This window comes from Melanotaenia boesemani, chromosome 5 (genome assembly GCF_017639745.1).
Source record: "Melanotaenia boesemani isolate fMelBoe1 chromosome 5, fMelBoe1.pri, whole genome shotgun sequence".
NCBI lineage: Eukaryota > Metazoa > Chordata > Actinopteri > Atheriniformes > Melanotaeniidae > Melanotaenia > Melanotaenia boesemani.
Genome location: NC_055686.1, coordinates 649,957 through 669,598, shown reverse-complemented (window position 1 = coordinate 669,598; position 19,642 = coordinate 649,957). Strand labels below are relative to the sequence as shown.

The 19,642-nt window shown below is 42.2% G+C and overlaps 1 protein-coding gene across 1 annotated transcript in view; it reads right to left on the bottom strand.

Annotated features, from left to right (window-relative positions):
* The window catches only part of LOC121639456 (beta-2-microglobulin-like), a 192,340-nt gene that overhangs the window by 51,109 nt on the left and 121,589 nt on the right, over window positions 1–19,642 (bottom strand). Inside the window, exon 5 of the transcript XR_006010164.1 lies at window positions 13,502–13,572. The gene's annotated coding sequence lies outside the window, so the exon portion shown is untranslated. The remainder of the gene's footprint in view (window positions 1–13,501; window positions 13,573–19,642) is intronic.

The window sequence follows — 19,642 nt, the reverse complement described above, 5'->3', positions numbered from 1 at the left end:
CAGAACCAGAACCAGAACCAGAACAAGAACCCAGAAGGATTTAAATGTTTATCTATGAAGAGAAAACAGAAAGACAGATTTCTTCTTTTTAACAGGACGGAGAACATTTTACTGGGTTTGTGTTTCTAACAGAGGACCAGGACCAGGACCAGGACCAGAACCACAACCAGAACCAGAACCAGGACCAGATCCAGAACCAGAACCCAGAAGGATTTAAATGTTTATCTATGAAGAGAAAACAGAAAGACAGATTTCTTCTTTTTAACAGGACGGAGAACATTTTACTGGGTTTGTGTTTCTAACAGAGGACCAGGACCAGGACCAGAACCACAACCAGAACCAGGACCCAGAAGGACTAAAATGTTTATCTATGAAGAGAAAACAGAAAGACAGATTTCTTCTTTTTAACAGGACGGAGAACATTTTACTGGGTTTGTGTTTCTAACAGAGGACCAGGACCAGAACCAGGAGCAGGAGCAGGACCAGAACCAGAACCAGAACCAGAACCAGAACCCAGAAGGATTTAAATGTTTATCTATGAAGAGAAAACAGAAAGACAGATTTCTTCTTTTTAACAGGACGGAGAACATTTTACTGGGTTTGTGTTTCTAACAGAGGACCAGGACCAGGACCAGGACCAGGACCAGAACCACAACCAGAACCAGAACCAGGACCAGATCCAGAACCAGAACCCAGAAGGATTTAAATGTTTATCTATGAAGAGAAAACAGAAAGACAGATTTCTTCTTTTAACAGGACGGAGAACATTTTAGTGGGTTTGTGTTTCTAACAGAGGACCAGGACCAGAACCAGGAGCAGGACCAGAACCAGAACCAGAACCAGAACCCAGAAGGATTTAAATGTTTATCTATGAAGAGAAAACAGAAAGACAGATTTCTTCTTTTTAACAGGATGGAGAACATTTTACTGGGTTTGTGTTCCTAACAGAGGACCAGGACCAGGACCAGGACCAGAACCACAATCAGAACCAGAACCAGGACCAGATCCAGAACTAGAACCAGATCCCAGAAGGATTTAAATGTTTATCTATGAAGAGAAAACAGAAAGACAGATTTCTTCTTTTTAACAGGACGGAGAACATTTCATTGGGTTTGTGTTTCTAACAGAGGGCCAGGACCAGAACCAGGACCAGAACCAGGACCAGAACCAGAACCAGAATCCAGAAGGACTTAAATGTTTATCTATGAAGAGAAAACAGAAAGACAGATTTCTTCTTTTTAACAGGACGGAGAACATTTTACTGGGTTTGTGTTTCTAATGGAGGACCAGGACCAGGACCAGGACCAGAACCAGAACCAGAACGAGGACCAGATCCAGAACCAGAACCAGAACCAGAACCAGAACCAGAACCCAGAAGGACTTACATCTATGAAGAGAAAACAGAAAGACAGATTTCTTCTTTTTAACAGGACGGAGAACATTTTACTGGGTTTGTGTTTCTAACAGAGGACCAGGACCAGGACCAGAACCAGAACCAGAACCAGAACCAGGACCCAGAAGGACTAAAATGTTTATCTATGAAGAGAAAACAGAAAGACAGATTTCTTCGTTTTAACAGGACGGAGAACATTTTACTGGGTTTGTGTTTCTAACAGAGGACCAGGACCAGAACCAGAACCAGAACCAGAACCCAGAAGGACTTAAATGTTTATCTAAGAAGAGAACACAGAAAGACAGATTTCTTCTTTTTAACAGGACGGAGAACATTTTATTGCGTTTGTGTTTCTAACAGAGGACCAGGACCAGAACCAGAACCAGAACCAGAACCCAGAAGGATTTAAATGTTTATCTATGAAGAGAAAACAGAAAGACAGATTTCTTCTTTTTAACAGGATGGAGAACATTTTACTGGGTTTGTGTTTCTAACAGAGGACCAGGACCAGGACCAGAACCACAACCAGAACCAGATCCAGGACCAGAACCAGAACCAGGACCCAGAAGGACTAAAATGTTTATCTATGAAGAGAAAACAGAAAGACAGATTTCTTCTTTTTAACAGGACGGAGAACATTTTACTGGGTTTGTGTTTCTAACAGAAGACCAGGACCAGAACCAGAACCAGAACCAGGACCCAGAAGGACTTAAATCTATGAAGAGAAAACAGAAAGACAGATTTCTTCTTTTTAACAGTACGGAGAACATTTTACTGTGTTTGTGTTTCTAACAGAGGACCAGGACCAGAACCAGAACCAGAACCAGAACCCAGAAGGACTTAAATGTTTATCTAAGAAGAGAACACAGAAAGACAGATTTCTTCTTTTTAACAGGACGGAGAACATTTTAGTGGGTTTGTGTTTCTAACAGAGGACCAGGACCAGAACCAGGAGCAGGACCAGAACCAGAACCAGAACCAGAACCCAGAAGGATTTAAATCTTTATCTATGAAGAGAAAACAGAAAGACAGATTTCTTCTTTTTAACAGGATGGAGAACATTTTACTGGGTTTGTGTTTCTAACAGAGGAACAGGACCAGGACCAGAACCACAACCAGAACCAGATCCAGGACCCGATCCAGAACCAGAACCCAGAAGGATTTAAATGTTTATCTATGAAGAGAAAACAGAAAGACAGATTTCTTCTTTTTAACAGGACGGAGAACATTTTACTGGGTTTGTGTTTCTAACAGAGGACCAGGACCGGAACCAGAACCAGAACCAGAACCAGGACCCAGAAGGACTAAAATGTTTATCTATGAAGAGAAAACAGAAAGACAGATTTCTTCTTTTTAACAGGACGGAGAACATTTTACTGGGTTTGTGTTTCTAACAGAGGACCAGGACCAGAACCAGAACCAGGACCAGAACCAGGAAAAGAACCAGAAGTAGAACCCAGAAGGACTTAAATGTTTATCTAGGATGAGAAAACAGAAAGACAGATTTCTTCTTTTTAACAGGACGGAGAACTTTTTACTGGGTTTGTGTTTCTTACAGAGGACCAGGACCAGAACCAGGACCAGGACCAGAACCAGGAAAAGAACCAGAAGCAGAACCCAGAAGGACTTAAATGTTTATCTAGGATGAGAAAACAGAAAGACAGATTTCTTCTTTTTAACAGGACGGAGAACTTTTACTGGGTTTGTGTTTCTAACAGAGGACCAGGACCAGAACCAGAACCAGAACCAGGACCCAGAAGGACTTAAATGTTTATCTAAGAATAGAAAACAGAAAGACAGATTTCTTCTTTTTAACAGGACGGAGAACTTTTTACTGGGTTTGTGTTTCTAACAGAGGACCAGGACCAGAACCAGAACCAGAACCCAGAAAGACTTAAATGTTTATCTATGAAGAGAAAACAGAAAGGCAGATTTCTTCTTTTTAACAGGACAGAGAACTTTTCCCTGGGTTTGTGTTTCTAACAGAGGACCAGGACCAGAACCAGGACCAGAACCAGAACCAGATCTAGAACCAGAACCCAGAAGGACTTAAATGTTTATCTATGAAGAGAAAACAGAAAGACAGATTTCTTCTTTTTAACAGGACGGAGAACATTTTACTGGGTTTGTGTTTCTAACAGAGGACCAGAACCAGAACCAGAACCAGAATCAGAACCAGAACCAGAACCAGAACCAGGACCAGGACCACAACCAGAACCAGAATCAGAACCAGGACCAGAACCAGGACCAGGACCAGAACCAGAACCAGAACCAGAAGGACTTAAATGTTTATCTATGAAGAGAAAACAGAAAGACAGATTTCTTCTTTTTAACAGGACGGAGAACTTTTTACTGGGTTTGTGTTTCTAACAGAGGACCAGGACCAGAACCAGAACCAGAACCAGAACCAGGACGAGAACCAGAACCAGAACCAGAAGGACTTAAATGTTTATCTATGAAGAGAAAACAGAAAGACAGATTTCTTCTTTTTAACAGGACGGAGAACTTTTTACTGGGTTTGTGTTTCTAACTGAGGACCAGGACCAGGACCAGAACCAGAGCCAGAACCAGAACCAGAACCAGAACCAGGACCAGGACCAGAACTAGAACCAGAACCCAGAAGGACTTAAATGTTTATCTATGAAGAGAAAACAGAAAGACAGATTTCTTCTTTTTAACAGGACGGAGAACATTTTACTGGGTTTATGTTTCTGAAAGAGGACCAGGACCAGAACCAGAACCAGAACCAGGACCAGGACCTGAACTAGAACCAGAACCCAGAAGGACTTAAATGTTTATCTAAGAAGAGAAAACAGAAAGACAGATTTCTTCTTTTTAACAGGACGGAGAACATTTTACTGGGTTTGTGTTTCTAACAGAGGACCAGGACCAGGACCAGAACCACAACGAGAACCAGGACCAGAACCAAAACCAGAACCAGAAGGACTTAAATGTTTATCTATGAAGAGAAAACAGAAAGACAGATTTCTTCTTTTTAACAGGACGGAGAACATTTTACTGGGTTTGTGTTTCTAACAGAGGACCAGAACCAGAACCAGAACCAGGACCAGGACCAGGACCAGAACCAGAACCAGGACCAGAACCAGGACCAGGACCAGAACCAGAACCAGAACCAGAAGGACTTAAATGTTTATCTATGAAGAGAAAACAGAAAGACAGATTTCTTCTTTTTAACAGGACGAAGAAGTTTTTACTGGGGTTGTGTTTCTAACAGAGGACCAGGACCAGAACCAGAACCAGAACCAGAACCAGGACCAGAACCAGAACCAGAAGGACTTAAATGTTTATCTATGAAGAGAAAACAGAAAGAAAGATTTCTTCTTTTTAAAAGGGCGGAGAACTTTTTACTGGGTTTGTGTTTCTAACTGAGGACCAGGACCAGGACCAGGACCAGAACCAGAGCCAGAACCAGAACCAGAACTAGAACCAGGACCAGGACCAGAACTAGAACCAGAACCCAGAAGGACTTAAATGTTTATCTATGAAGAGAAAACAGAAAGACAGATTTCTTCTTTTTAACAGGACGGAGAACATTTTACTGGGTTTATGTTTCTGAAAGAGGACCAGGACCAGAACCAGAACCAGAACCAGAACCAGGACCAGGACCAGAACCAGAACCAGAACCAGAAGGACTTAAATGTTTATCTATGAAGAGAAAACAGAAAGACAGATTTCTTCTTTTTAACAGGACGGACAACATTTTACTGGGTTTGTGTTTCTAACAGAGGACCAGGACCAGAACCAGGACCAGGACCAGAACCAGGAAAAGAACCAGAACCAGAACCAGAACCCAGAAGGACTTAAATGTTTAAGAAGAGAAAACAGAAAGACAGATTTCGTCTTTTTAACAGGACGGACAACATTTTACTGGGTTTGTTTTTCTAACAGAGGACTGGAACCAGAACCGGGACCAGGACTAGACCCAGAACCCAGAACCCAGAAGGACTTAAATGTTTATCTTTGAAGAGAAAACAGAAAGACAGATTTCTTCTTTTCAACAGGACGGAGAACTTCTTACTGGGTTTGTGTTTTTAACAGAGGACCAGGACCAGAGCCAGGACCAGAACCAGGAAAAGAACCAGAAGCAGAACAAGGACCAGGACCAGAACCAGAAGGACTTAAATGTTTATCTATGAAGAGATAACAGAAAGACAGATTTCTTCTTTTTAACAGGACGGAGAACCTTTTACTGGGTTTGTGTTTCTAACAGAGGACCAGGACCAGGACCAGAACCAGGACCAGAACCAGAAGCCAGAAGGACTTAAATGTTTATCCATGAAGAGAAAACAGAAAGACAGATTTCTTCTTTTTAATAGGACGGAGAACTTTTTACTGGGTTTATGTTTCTGACAGAGGACCAGGACCAGAACCAGAACCAGGACCAAAACCCAGAAGGATTTAAATTTTTATCTATGAAGAGAAAACAGAAAGACAGATTTCTTCTTTTTAACAGGACGGAGAACATTTTACTGGGTTTGTGTTTCTAACAGAGGACCAGGACCAGAACCAGAACCAGAACCACGACCAGATACAGAACCAGAACCAGAACCAGAACCCAGAAGGACTTAAATGTATGAAGAGAAAACAGAAAGACAGATTTCTTCTTTTTAACAGGACGGAGAACATTTTACTGGGTTTGTGTTTCTTACAGAGGACCAGGACCAGAACCAGAACCAGAACCAGAACCCAGAAGGATTTAAATGTTTATCTATGAAGAGAAAACAGAAAGACAGATTTCTTCTTTTTAACAGGACGGAGAACATTTTACTGGGTTTGTGTTTCTAACAGAGGACCAGGACCAGAACCAGGACCAGAACCAGAACCCAGAAGGACTTAAATTTTTACCTAAGAAGAGAAAACAGAAAGACAGATTTCTTCTTCTTAACAGGACGGAGAACATTTTACTGGGTTTGTGTTTCTAACAGAGGACCAGGACCAGAACCAGGACCAGGACCAGAACCAGGACCCAGAAGGACTTAAATGTTTATCTATGAGGAGAAAACAGAAAGACAGATTTCTTCTTTTTAACAGGACGGAGAACATTTTACTGGGTTTATGTTTCTGAAAGAGGACCAGGACCAGAACCAGAACCAGAACCAGGACCAGGACCTGAACTAGAACCAGAACCCAGAAGGACTTAAATGTTTATCTAAGAAGAGAAAACAGAAAGACAGATTTCTTCTTTTTAACAGGACGGAGAACATTTTACTGGGTTTGTGTTTCTAACAGAGGACCAGGACCAGGACCAGAACCACAACGAGAACCAGGACCAGAACCAAAACCAGAACCAGAAGGACTTAAATGTTTATCTATGAAGAGAAAACAGAAAGACAGATTTCTTCTTTTTAACAGGACGGAGAACATTTTACTGGGTTTGTGTTTCTAACAGAGGACCAGAACCAGAACCAGAACCAGGACCAGGACCAGGACCAGAACCAGAACCAGGACCAGAACCAGGACCAGGACCAGAACCAGAACCAGAACCAGAAGGACTTAAATGTTTATCTATGAAGAGAAAACAGAAAGACAGATTTCTTCTTTTTAACAGGACGAAGAAGTTTTTACTGGGGTTGTGTTTCTAACAGAGGACCAGGACCAGAACCAGAACCAGAACCAGAACCAGGACCAGAACCAGAACCAGAAGGACTTAAATGTTTATCTATGAAGAGAAAACAGAAAGAAAGATTTCTTCTTTTTAAAAGGGCGGAGAACTTTTTACTGGGTTTGTGTTTCTAACTGAGGACCAGGACCAGGACCAGGACCAGAACCAGAGCCAGAACCAGAACCAGAACTAGAACCAGGACCAGGACCAGAACTAGAACCAGAACCCAGAAGGACTTAAATGTTTATCTATGAAGAGAAAACAGAAAGACAGATTTCTTCTTTTTAACAGGACGGAGAACATTTTACTGGGTTTATGTTTCTGAAAGAGGACCAGGACCAGAACCAGAACCAGAACCAGAACCAGGACCAGGACCAGAACCAGAACCAGAACCAGAAGGACTTAAATGTTTATCTATGAAGAGAAAACAGAAAGACAGATTTCTTCTTTTTAACAGGACGGACAACATTTTACTGGGTTTGTGTTTCTAACAGAGGACCAGGACCAGAACCAGGACCAGGACCAGAACCAGGAAAAGAACCAGAACCAGAACCAGAACCCAGAAGGACTTAAATGTTTAAGAAGAGAAAACAGAAAGACAGATTTCGTCTTTTTAACAGGACGGACAACATTTTACTGGGTTTGTTTTTCTAACAGAGGACTGGAACCAGAACCGGGACCAGGACTAGACCCAGAACCCAGAACCCAGAAGGACTTAAATGTTTATCTTTGAAGAGAAAACAGAAAGACAGATTTCTTCTTTTCAACAGGACGGAGAACTTCTTACTGGGTTTGTGTTTTTAACAGAGGACCAGGACCAGAGCCAGGACCAGAACCAGGAAAAGAACCAGAAGCAGAACAAGGACCAGGACCAGAACCAGAAGGACTTAAATGTTTATCTATGAAGAGATAACAGAAAGACAGATTTCTTCTTTTTAACAGGACGGAGAACCTTTTACTGGGTTTGTGTTTCTAACAGAGGACCAGGACCAGGACCAGAACCAGGACCAGAACCAGAAGCCAGAAGGACTTAAATGTTTATCCATGAAGAGAAAACAGAAAGACAGATTTCTTCTTTTTAATAGGACGGAGAACTTTTTACTGGGTTTATGTTTCTGACAGAGGACCAGGACCAGAACCAGAACCAGGACCAGGACCTGAACTAGAACCAGAACCCAGAAGGACTTAAATGTTTATCTAAGAAGAGAAAACAGAAAGACAGTTTTCTTCTTTTTAACAGGACGGAGAACATTTTACTGGGTTTGTGTTTCTAACAGAGGACCAGAACCAGAACCAGGACCAGAACCAGAACCAGAACCAGAACCAGAACCAGAACCAGAACGACTTTAATGTTTATCTATGAAGAGAAAACAGAAAGACAGATTTCTTGTTTTTAACAGGACAGAGAACATTTTACTGGGTCTGTGTTTCTAACAGAGGACCAGGACCAGAACCAGGACCAGGACCAGAACCAGAACCCAGAAGGACTTAAATGTTTATCTATGAAGAGAAAACAGAAAGACAGATTTCTTCTTTTTAACAGGACGGAGAACATTTTACTGGGTTTGTGTTTCTTACAGAGGACCAGGACCAGAACCAGAACCAGAACCAGAACCCAGAAGGATTTAAATGTTTATCTATGAAGAGAAAACAGAAAGACAGATTTCTTCTTTTTAACAGGACGGAGAACATTTTACTGGGTTTGTGTTTCTAACAGAGGACCAGGACCAGAACCAGGACCAGAACCAGAACCCAGAAGGACTTAAATTTTTACCTAAGAAGAGAAAACAGAAAGACAGATTTCTTCTTCTTAACAGGACGGAGAACATTTTACTGGGTTTGTGTTTCTAACAGAGGACCAGGACCAGAACCAGGACCAGGACCAGAACCAGGACCCAGAAGGACTTAAATGTTTATCTATGAGGAGAAAACAGAAAGACAGATTTCTTCTTTTTAACAGGACGGAGAACATTTTACTGGGTTTGTGTTTCTAACAGAGGACCAGGACCAGAACCAGGACCAGGCCCAGGACCAGGACCAGGACCAGGACCAGAACTAGAACCAGAACCCAGAAGGACTTAAATGTTTATCTATGAAGAGAAAACAGAAAGACAGATTTCTTCTTTTTAACAGGACGGAGAACATTTTACTGGGTTTATGTTTCTGATAGAGGACCAGGACCAGGACCAGAACCAGAACCAGAACCAGAACCAGAACCAGGACCAGGACCTGAACTAGAACCAGAACCCAGAAGGACTTAAATGTTTATCTAAGAAGAGAAAACAGAAAGACAGATTTCTTGTTTTTAACAGGACGGAGAACATTTTACTGGGTTTGTGTTTCTAACAGAGGACCAGAACCAGAACCAGAACCAGAACCAGAACCAGAACCCAGAAGGACTTAAATGTTTATCTATGAAGAGAAAACAGAAAGACAGATTTCTTGTTTTTAACAGGACGGAGAACATTTTACTGGGTTTGTGTTTCTAACAGAGGACCAGGACCAGAACCAGGACCAGGACCAGAACCAGAACCCAGAAGGACTTAAATGTTTATCCATGAAGAGAAAACAGAAAGACAGATTTCTTCTTTTTAACAGGACGGAGAACATTTTACTGGGTTTGTGTTTCTAACAGAGGACCAGGACCAGAACCAGAACCAGAACCAAAACCCAGAAGGATTTAAATGTTTATCTATGAAGAGAAAACAGAAAGACAGATTTCTTCTTTTTAACAGGACGGAGAACATTTTACTGGGTTTGTGTTTCTAACAGAGGACCAGGACCAGGACCAGAACCAGAACCAGAACCAGGACCAGATCCAGAACCAGAACCAGAACCAGAACCCAGAAGGACTTAAATGTATGAAGAGAAAACAGAAAGACAGATTTCTTCTTCTTAACAGGACGGAGAACATTTTACTGGGTTTGTGTTTCTAACAGAGGACCAGGACCAGAACCAGGACCAGGACCAGAACCAGGACCCAGAAGGACTTAAATGTTTATCTATGAAGAGAAAACAGAAAGACAGATTTCTTCTTTTTAACAGGACGGAGAACATTTTACTGGGTTTGTGTTTCTAACAGAGGACCAGGACCAGGACCAGAACCAGGACCAGGACCAGGACCAGGACCAGGACCAGAACTAGAACCAGAACCCAGAAGGACTTAAATGTTTATCTATGAAGAGAAAACAGAAAGACAGATTTCTTCTTTTTAACAGGACGGAGAACATTTTACTGGGTTTATGTTTCTGATAGAGGACCAGGACCAGGACCAGAACCAGAACCAGAACCAGGACCAGGACCTGAACTAGAACCAGAACCCAGAAGGACTTAAATGTTTATCTATGAAGAGAAAACAGAAAGACAGATTTCTTCTTTTTAACAGGACGGAGAACATTTTACTGGGTTTGTGTTTCTAACAGAGGACCAGGACCAGGACCAGAACCAGGACCAGGACCAGGACCAGGACCAGGACCAGAACTAGAACCAGAACCCAGAAGGACTTAAATGTTTATCTATGAAGAGAAAACAGAAAGACAGATTTCTTCTTTTTAACAGGACGGAGAACATTTTACTGGGTTTATGTTTCTGATAGAGGACCAGGACCAGGCCCAGAACCAGAACCAGAACCAGGACCAGGACCTGAACTAGAACCAGAACCCAGAAGGACTTAAATGTTTATCTAAGAAGAGAAAACAGAAAGACAGATTTCTTCTTTTTAACAGGACGGAGAACATTTTACTGGGTTTGTGTTTCTAACAGAGGACCAGGACCAGGACCAGAACCAGAACCAGGACCAGAACCAGAACCAGAACCAGAAGGACTTAAATGTTTATCTATGAAGAGAAAACAGAAAGACAGATTTCTTGTTTTTAACAGGACGGAGAACATTTTACTGGGTTTGTGTTTCTAACAGAGGACCAGGACCAGAACCAGGACCAGGACCAGAACCAGAACCCAGAAGGACTTAAATGTTTATCCATGAAGAGAAAACAGAAAGACAGATTTCTTCTTTTTAACAGGACGGAGAACATTTTACTGGGTTTGTGTTTCTAACAGAGGACCAGGACCAGAACCAGAACCAGAACCAAAACCCAGAAGGATTTAAATTTTTATCTATGAAGAGAAAACAGAAAGACAGATTTCTTCTTTTTAACAGGACGGAGAACATTTTACTGGGTTTGTGTTTCTAACAGAGGACCAGGACCAGAACCAGAACCAGAACCACGACCAGATACAGAACCAGAACCAGAACCAGAACCCAGAAGGACTTAAATGTATGAAGAGAAAACAGAAAGACAGATTTCTTCTTTTTAACAGGACGGAGAACATTTTACTGGGTTTGTGTTTCTAACAGAGGACCAGGACCAGAACCAGGACCAGGATCAGAACCAGAACCCAGAAGGACTTAAATGTTTATCTATAAAGAGAAAACAGAAAGACAGATTTCTTCTTTTTAACAGGACGGAGAACATTTTACTGGGTTTGTGTTTCTAACAGAGGACCAGGACCAGAACCAGAACCTAGAAGGACTTAAATGTTTATCTATGAAGAGAAAACAGAAAGACAGATTTCTTCTTTTTAACAGGACGGAGAACTTTTTACTGGGTTTGTGTTTCTAACAGAGGACCAGGACCAGAACCAGAACCAGAACCAGGACCAGAACCCAGAAGGACTTAAATGTTTATCTAAGAAGAGAAAACAGAAAGACAGATTTCTTCTTTTTAACAGGACGGAGAACATTTTACTGGGTTTGTGTTTCTAACAGAGGACCAGGACCAGAACCAGAACCAGAACCAGGACCAGAACCCAGAAGGACTTAAATGTTTATCTAACAAGAGAAAACAGAAAGACAGATTTCTTCTTTTTAACAGGACGGAGAACATTTTACTGGGTTTGTGTTTCTAACAGAGGACCAGGACCAGGACCAGAACCAGAACCAGGACCAGATCCAGAACCAGAACCCAGAAGGACTTAAATCTATGAAGAGAAAACAGAAAGACAGATTTCTTCTTTTTAACAGGACGGAGAACTTTTTACTGGGTTTGTGTTTCTAACAGAGGACCAGGACCAGGACCAGAACCAGGACCAGAACCAGAACCAGAACCAGAACCAGGACCAGAACCCAGAAGGACTTAAATGTTTATCTAAGAAGAGAAAACAGAAAGACAGATTTCTTCTTTTTAACAGGACGGAGAACATTTTACTGGGTTTGTGTTTCTAACAGAGGACCAGGACCAGGACCAGAACCAGAACCAGGACCAGATCCAGAACCAGAACCCAGAAGGACTTAAATCTATGAAGAGAAAACAGAAAGACAGATTTCTTCTTTTTAACAGGACGGAGAACTTTTTACTGGGTTTGTGTTTCTAACAGAGGACCAGGACCAGGACCAGAACCAGGACCAGGACCAGAACCAGAACCAGAACCAGAACCAGGACCAGGACCAGGACCAGATCCAGAACCAGAACCGGAACCAGAACCCAGAAGGACTTAAATCTATGAAGAGAAAACAGAAAGACAGATTTCTTCTTTTTAACAGGACAGAGAACATTTTACTGGGTTTGTGTTTCTAACAGAGGACCAGGACCAGAACCAGAACCAGGACCGGAACCAGAACCAGGACCAGAACCCAAAAGGACTAAAATGTTTATCTATGAAGAGAAAACAGAAAGACAGATTTCTTCTTTTTAACAGGACGGAGAACATTTTACTGGGTTTGTGTTTCTAACAGGGGACCAGGACCAGAACCAGGACTAGAACCAGGACCAGAACCAAAACCCAGAAGGACATAAATGTTTATCTAAGAAGAGAACACAGAAAGACAGATTTCTTCTTTTTAACAGGACGGAGAACATTTTACTGGGTTTGTGTTTCTAACAGGGGACCAGAACCAGAACCAGGACTAGAAACAGGACCAGAACCAGAACCCCGAAGGACTTAAATGTTTATCTAAGAAGAGAAAACAGAAAGACAGATTTCCTCTTTTTAACAGGACGGAGAACATTTTACTGGGTTTGTGTTTCTAACAGAGGACCAGGACCAGAACCAGGACCAGGACCAGAACCAGAAGCAGAACCAGGACCAGGACCAGGACCAGGACCAGAACCACAACCCAGAAGGACTTAAAAGTTTATCTATGAAGAGAAAACAGAAAGACAGATTTCTTCTTTTTAACAGGACGGAGAACATTTTACTGGGTTTGTGTTTCTAACAGAGGACCAGGACCAGGACCAGAACCAGGACCAGGACCAGAACCAGAACCAGAACCAGAACCAGGACCAGGACCAGGACCAGATCCAGAACCAGAACCGGAACCAGAACCCAGAAGGACTTAAATCTATGAAGAGAAAACAGAAAGACAGATTTCTTCTTTTTAACCGGACAGAGAACATTTTACTGGGTTTGTGTTTCTAACAGAGGACCAGGACCAGAACCAGAACCAAGACCAGGACCAGGACCAGAACCAGAACCAGAACCAGAACCAGAACCAGGACAAGGACCAGGACCAGGACCAGATCCAGAACCAGAACCAGAACCGGAACCAGAACCAGGATAAGAACCAGAACCCAGAAGGACTTAAATGTTTATCTAAAAAGAGAAAACAGAAAGACAGATTTCTTCTTTTTCACAGGACGGAGAACATTTTACTGGGTTTGTGTTTCTAACAGAGGACCAGGACCAGAACCAGAACCAGAACCAGAACCCAGAAGGACTTAAATCTATGAAGAGAAAACAGAAAGACAGATTTCTTCTTTTTAACAGGATGGAGCACATTTTACTGGGTTTGTGTTTCTAACAGAGGACCAGGACCAGGACCAGAACCAGAACCAGAACCAGGACCAGATCCAGAACCAGAACCGGAACCAGAACCCAGAAGGACTTAAATCTATGAAGAGAAAACAGAAAGACAGATTTCTTCTTTTTAACAGGACGGAGAACATTTTACTGGGTTTGTGTTTCTAACAGAGGACCAGGACCAGAACCAGGACCAGGACCAGAACCAGAACCCAGAAGGACTTAAATGTTTATCTATGAAGAGAAAACAGAAAGACAGATTTCTTCTTTTTAACAGGACGGAGAACATTTCACTGGGTTTGTGTTTCTAACAGAGGACCAGGACCAGGACCAGAACCAGGAGCAGGACCAGAACCAGAACCAGAACCAGAACCAGAACCAGAACCCAGAAGGATTTAAACGTTTTTCTATGAAGAGAAAACAAAAAGACAGATTTCTTCTTTTTAACAGGATGGAGAACATTTTACTGGGTTTGTGTTTCTAACAGAGGACCAGGACCAGAAACCAGGACCGGAACCAGATCCCGGAAGGACTTAAATCTATGAAGAGAAAACAGAAAGACAGATTTCTTCTTTTTAACAGGACGGACAACATTTTACTGGATTTGTGTTTCTAACAGAAGACCAGAACCAGGACCAGAACCAGAACCAGGACCAGAACCAGGACCAGAACCAGGACCAGAACCAGAACCAGAACCCAGAAGGACTAAAATGTTTATCTACGAAGAGAAAACAGAAAGATAGATTTCTTCTTTTTAACAGGACGGAGAACATTTTACTGGGTTTGTGTTTCTAACAGAGGACCAGGACCAGAACCAGGACCAGGACCAGAACCAGAAACAGAACCAGAAGCAGAACCAGAACCAGGACCAGGACCAGGACCAGGACCAGAACCAGAACCAGAACCCAGAAGGACTAAAATGTTTATCTAAGAAGAGAAAACAGAAAGATAGATTTCTTCTTTTTAACAGGACGGAGAACATTTCACTGGGTTTGTGTTTCTAACAGAGGACCAGGACCAGAACCAGGACCAGAACCAGGACCAGAACCAGTACCAGAACCAGAACCAGAACCCAGAAGGACTTAAATGTTTATCTATGAAGAGAAAACAGAAAGACAGATTTCTTCTTTTTAACAGGACGGAGAACATTTTACTGGGTTTGTGTTTCTAACAGAGGACCAGGACCAGAACCAGAACCAGAACCAGAACCCAGAAGGACTTAAATGTTTATCTATGAAGAGAAAACAGAAAGACAGATTTCTTCTTTTTAACAGGTCGGAGAACATTTTACTGGGTTTGTCTTTCTAACAGAGGACCAGGACCAGAACCAGAACATGAACCAGGACCAGAACCAGAACCAGAACCCAGAAGGACTTAAATGTTTATCTATGAAGAGAAAACAGAAAGACAGATTTCTTCTTTTTAACAGGACGGAGAACATTTTACTGGGTTTGTGTTTCTAACAGAGGACCAGGACCAGAACCAGAACCAGAACCAGAACCAGAACCAGAACCCAGAAGGACTTAAATGTTTATCTATGAAGAGAAAACAGGAAGACAGATGTTTTCTTTTTAACAGGTCGGAGAACATTTTACTGGGTTTGTGTTTCTAACAGAAGACTAGAACCAGGACCAGAACCAGAAACCAGGACCGGAACCAGGACCAGAACCAGAACCAGAACCAGAACCCAGAAGGACTTAAATGTTTAACTATGAGGAGAAAACAGATAGACAGATTTCTTCTTTTTCACAGGACGGAGAACTTTTTACTGGGTTTGTGTTTCTAACAGAGGACCAGGACCAGAACCAGAACCAGAACCAGAACCCAGAAGGACTTAAATGTTTATCTATGAAGAGAAAACAGAAAGACAGATTTCTTCTTTTTAACAGGACGGAGAACATTTTACTGGGTTTGTGTTTCTAACAGAGGACCAGGACCAGAACCAGAACCAGAACCAGAACCCAGAAGGACTTAAATGTTTATCTATGAAGAGAAAACAGAAAGACAGATTTCTTCTTTTTAACAGGTCGGAGAACATTTTACTGGGTTTGTGTTTCTAACAGAGGACCAGGACCAGAACCAGAACATGAACCAGGACCAGAACCAGAACCAGAACCAGAACCCAGAAGGACTTAAATGTTTATCTATGAAGAGAAAACAGAAAGACAGATTTCTTCTTTTTAACAGGACGGAGAACATTTTACTGGGTTTGTGTTTCTAACAGAGGACCAGGACCAGAACCAGAACCAGAACCAGAACCAGAACCAGAACCAGAACCCAGAAGGACTTAAATGTTTATCTATGAAGAGAAAACAGGAAGACAGATGTTTTCTTTTTAACAGGTCGGAGAACATTTTACTGGGTTTGTGTTTCTAACAGAAGACTAGAACCAGGACCAGAACCAGAAACCAGGACCGGAACCAGGACCAGAACCAGAACCAGAACCAGAACCCAGAAGGACTTAAATGTTTATCTATGAGGAGAAAACAGATAGACAGATTTCTTCTTTTTCACAGGACGGAGAACTTTTTACTGGGTTTGTGTTTCTAACAGAGGACCAGGACCAGAACCAGAACCAGAACCAGAACCCAGAAGGACTTAAATGTTTATCTATGAAGAGAAAACAGAAAGACAGATTTCTTCTTTTTAACAGGACGGAGAACATTTTACTGGGTTTGTGTTTCTAACAGAGGACCAGGACCAGAACCAGAACCAGAACCAGAACCCAGAAGGACTTAAATGTTTATCTATGAAGAGAAAACAGAAAGACAGATTTCTTCTTTTTAACAGGACGGAGAACATTTTACTGGATTTGTGTTTCTAACAGAAGACCAGAACCAGGACCAGAACCAGAACCAGGACCGGAACCAGGACCAGAACCAGAACCAGAACCAGAACCCAGAAGGACTAAAATGTTTATCTACGAAGAGAAAACAGAAAGATAGATTTCTTCTTTTTAACAGGACGGAGAACATTTTACTGGGTTTGTGTTTCTAACAGAGGACCAGGACCAGAACCAGGAGCAGGACCAGAACCAGAACCAGAACCAGGACCAGGACCAGGACCAGGACCAGGACCAGAACCAGAACCAGAACCCAGAAGGACTAAAATGTTTATCTAAGAAGAGAAAACAGAAAGATAGATTTCTTCTTTTTAACAGGACGGAGAACATTTTACTGGGTTTGTGTTTCTAACAGAGGACCAGGACCAGGACCTGGACCAGAACCAGAACCAGAACCAGAACCAGGACCAGGACCAGGACCAGGACCAGGACCAGAACCCAGAAGGACTTAAATGTTTATCTATGAGGAGAAAACAGAAAGATAGATTTCTTCTTTTTAACAGGACGGAGAACATTTTACTGGGTTTGTGTTTCTAACAGAGGACCAGGACCAGAACCAGGAGCAGGACCAGAACCAGAACCAGAACCAGGACCAGGACCAGGACCAGGACCAGGACCAGAACCAGAACCAGAACCCAGAAGGACTAAAATGTTTATCTAAGAAGAGAAAACAGAAAGATAGATTTCTTCTTTTTAACAGGACGGAGAACATTTTACTGGGTTTGTGTTTCTAACAGAGGACCAGGACCAGGACCTGGACCAGAACCAGAACCAGAACCAGAACCAGGACCAGGACCAGGACCAGGACCAGGACCAGAACCCAGAAGGACTTAAATGTTTATCTATGAGGAGAAAACAGATAGACAGATTTCTTCTTTTTAACAGGACGGAGAACATTTTACTGGGTTTGTATTTCTAACAGAGGACCAGAACCAGAACCTGGACCTGGACCTGGACCTGGACCTGGACCAGGACCAGAACCAGAACCAGGACCAGAACCAGAACCAGAAACAGAAACAGAACCCAGAAGGACTTAAATGTTTATCTATGAAGAGAAAACAGAAAGACAGATTTCTTCTTTTTAACAGGACGGAGAACTTTTTACTGGGTTTGTGTTTCTAACAGAAGACCAGAACCAGGACCAGAAGCAGAACCAGAACCAGAACCCAGAAGGACTTAAATGTTTATCTATGAAGAGAAAACAGAAAGACAGGTTTCTTCTTTTTAACAGGACGGAGAACATTTTACTGGGTTTGTGTTTCTAACAGAGGACCAGAACCAGAACCTGGACCAGGACCAGGACCAGAACCAGAACCAGAACCAGAACCAGAACCAGGACCAGGACCAGAACCCAGAAGGACTTAAATGTTTATCTATGAAGCGAAAACAGAAAGACAGATTTCTTCTTTTTAACAGGACGGAGAACATTTTACTGGGTTTGTGTTTCTAACAGAGCACCAGGACCAGAACCAGAACCAGAACCAGAACCCAGAAGGACTTAAATGTTTTTCTATGAAGAGAAAACAGAAAGACAGATTTCTTCTTTTTAACAGGACGGAGAACTTTTTACTGGGTTTGGGTTTCTAACAGAGGACCAGGACCAGGACCAAAACCAGAAACCAGAACCAGAACCAGAACTAGGGCTGGAACCAGGACCAGATCCATGGTTGTTGGTTCTGTAGACTTCATGGTTACGCTCATCCTCTTCAGGTGGTCCAGGGCGTGGTGGATCGGTGGGTATCCGCTGTTAGAACCAGGTTCAGTCCTACTGTCTGATGACCTCAGTTAACGTTGATGATGTCACTAATTATTTATCTTTGATCCCCTAAATCTTTAGATTTTATAATAAATGTTTTACATAAATAAGCAGATCTTTCTATTTTACTGAGACAAAATTCTTTGAGACAAAACACTGAATTAGCTGGACTCAGTTATCCTGGTCCAGATCAGACTGGCTCTCCAGGACTTGTTACCATGGTAACTGTATGGGTCCTCCTCGGTCACTCAGGAAATCCTGTTCCTTCATAGCAGTTGTAGAAAAATAAATGACCAAGAGTCTGGATGAGTGAAGTTTAACAACGTTTATTACAGAAGAGAAAATCTTTCTTATACAAGGAGAACATTTCATCAGACCCATGAAGAGTCTCAGGAGGTTCTGGAGAACCAGGACCAAGACACATAGTTTTCTACCTGTTCGGTAGAGAGACCAGATCAGACCGTCTCCTTCCTTGGAGGAAATTTCTTCCACACGTCTCATACACATTTTATAATTTCCATTTGGAGATGAAGTATTTTTTACATTTTATTATTGATGATGTCACAACTGACCAATCAGGTTTTAACGGCTGGACCAGTTGACTCCAGAACTCACCTGGAAGCCCCTCCCACCACAGAGCTTCTCTGTGATTGGCCCACATAAACCACTGCCTGTCTAACACTGTGTAAGATGAGTTTAATTTGTGTTTTAGTTAAACATCCATTTTCTTTACATCATCAGGGTCTGCAGGTAGAACTTCCTTCTCCTGACTTCTTCTACCTCATCCAGAGGGATCCTGAGGTGTTCCCAGGCCAGCCAAGAGATGTCGTCCCTCCAACGTGTCCTGGGTCTTCCCCGAGACCTCCTCCTGGTGCAGTGTCTCTGGAACACCTCCTCAGGAGGCATCCAGAAGGCGTCCTGGTTCCTCCAACTGGTAACACCAGGTCATGTCTTTAAACGTCCTCGTTGCTCCTCGTGTTGGTTCCAGCTCTCGTTTACCTGTCAGCAGCTCACCTGTGTCCTCGTGGAAAGATCACAGCGACGTTCCTTCTCATGGATCAATCCTGACTTTTACATCTTTATTAATAAATAAATCTCATTTCTTACAATTAATCTACATACTTTTAAAAAATTAATTCTTCAGTTTCTTCACTTTTTTATAAACTTTTTTTGTGTTTTTATGTGTGTTAACATCTCTACCTGCTTTAGTTTCCTCCATGGGAAACAGTT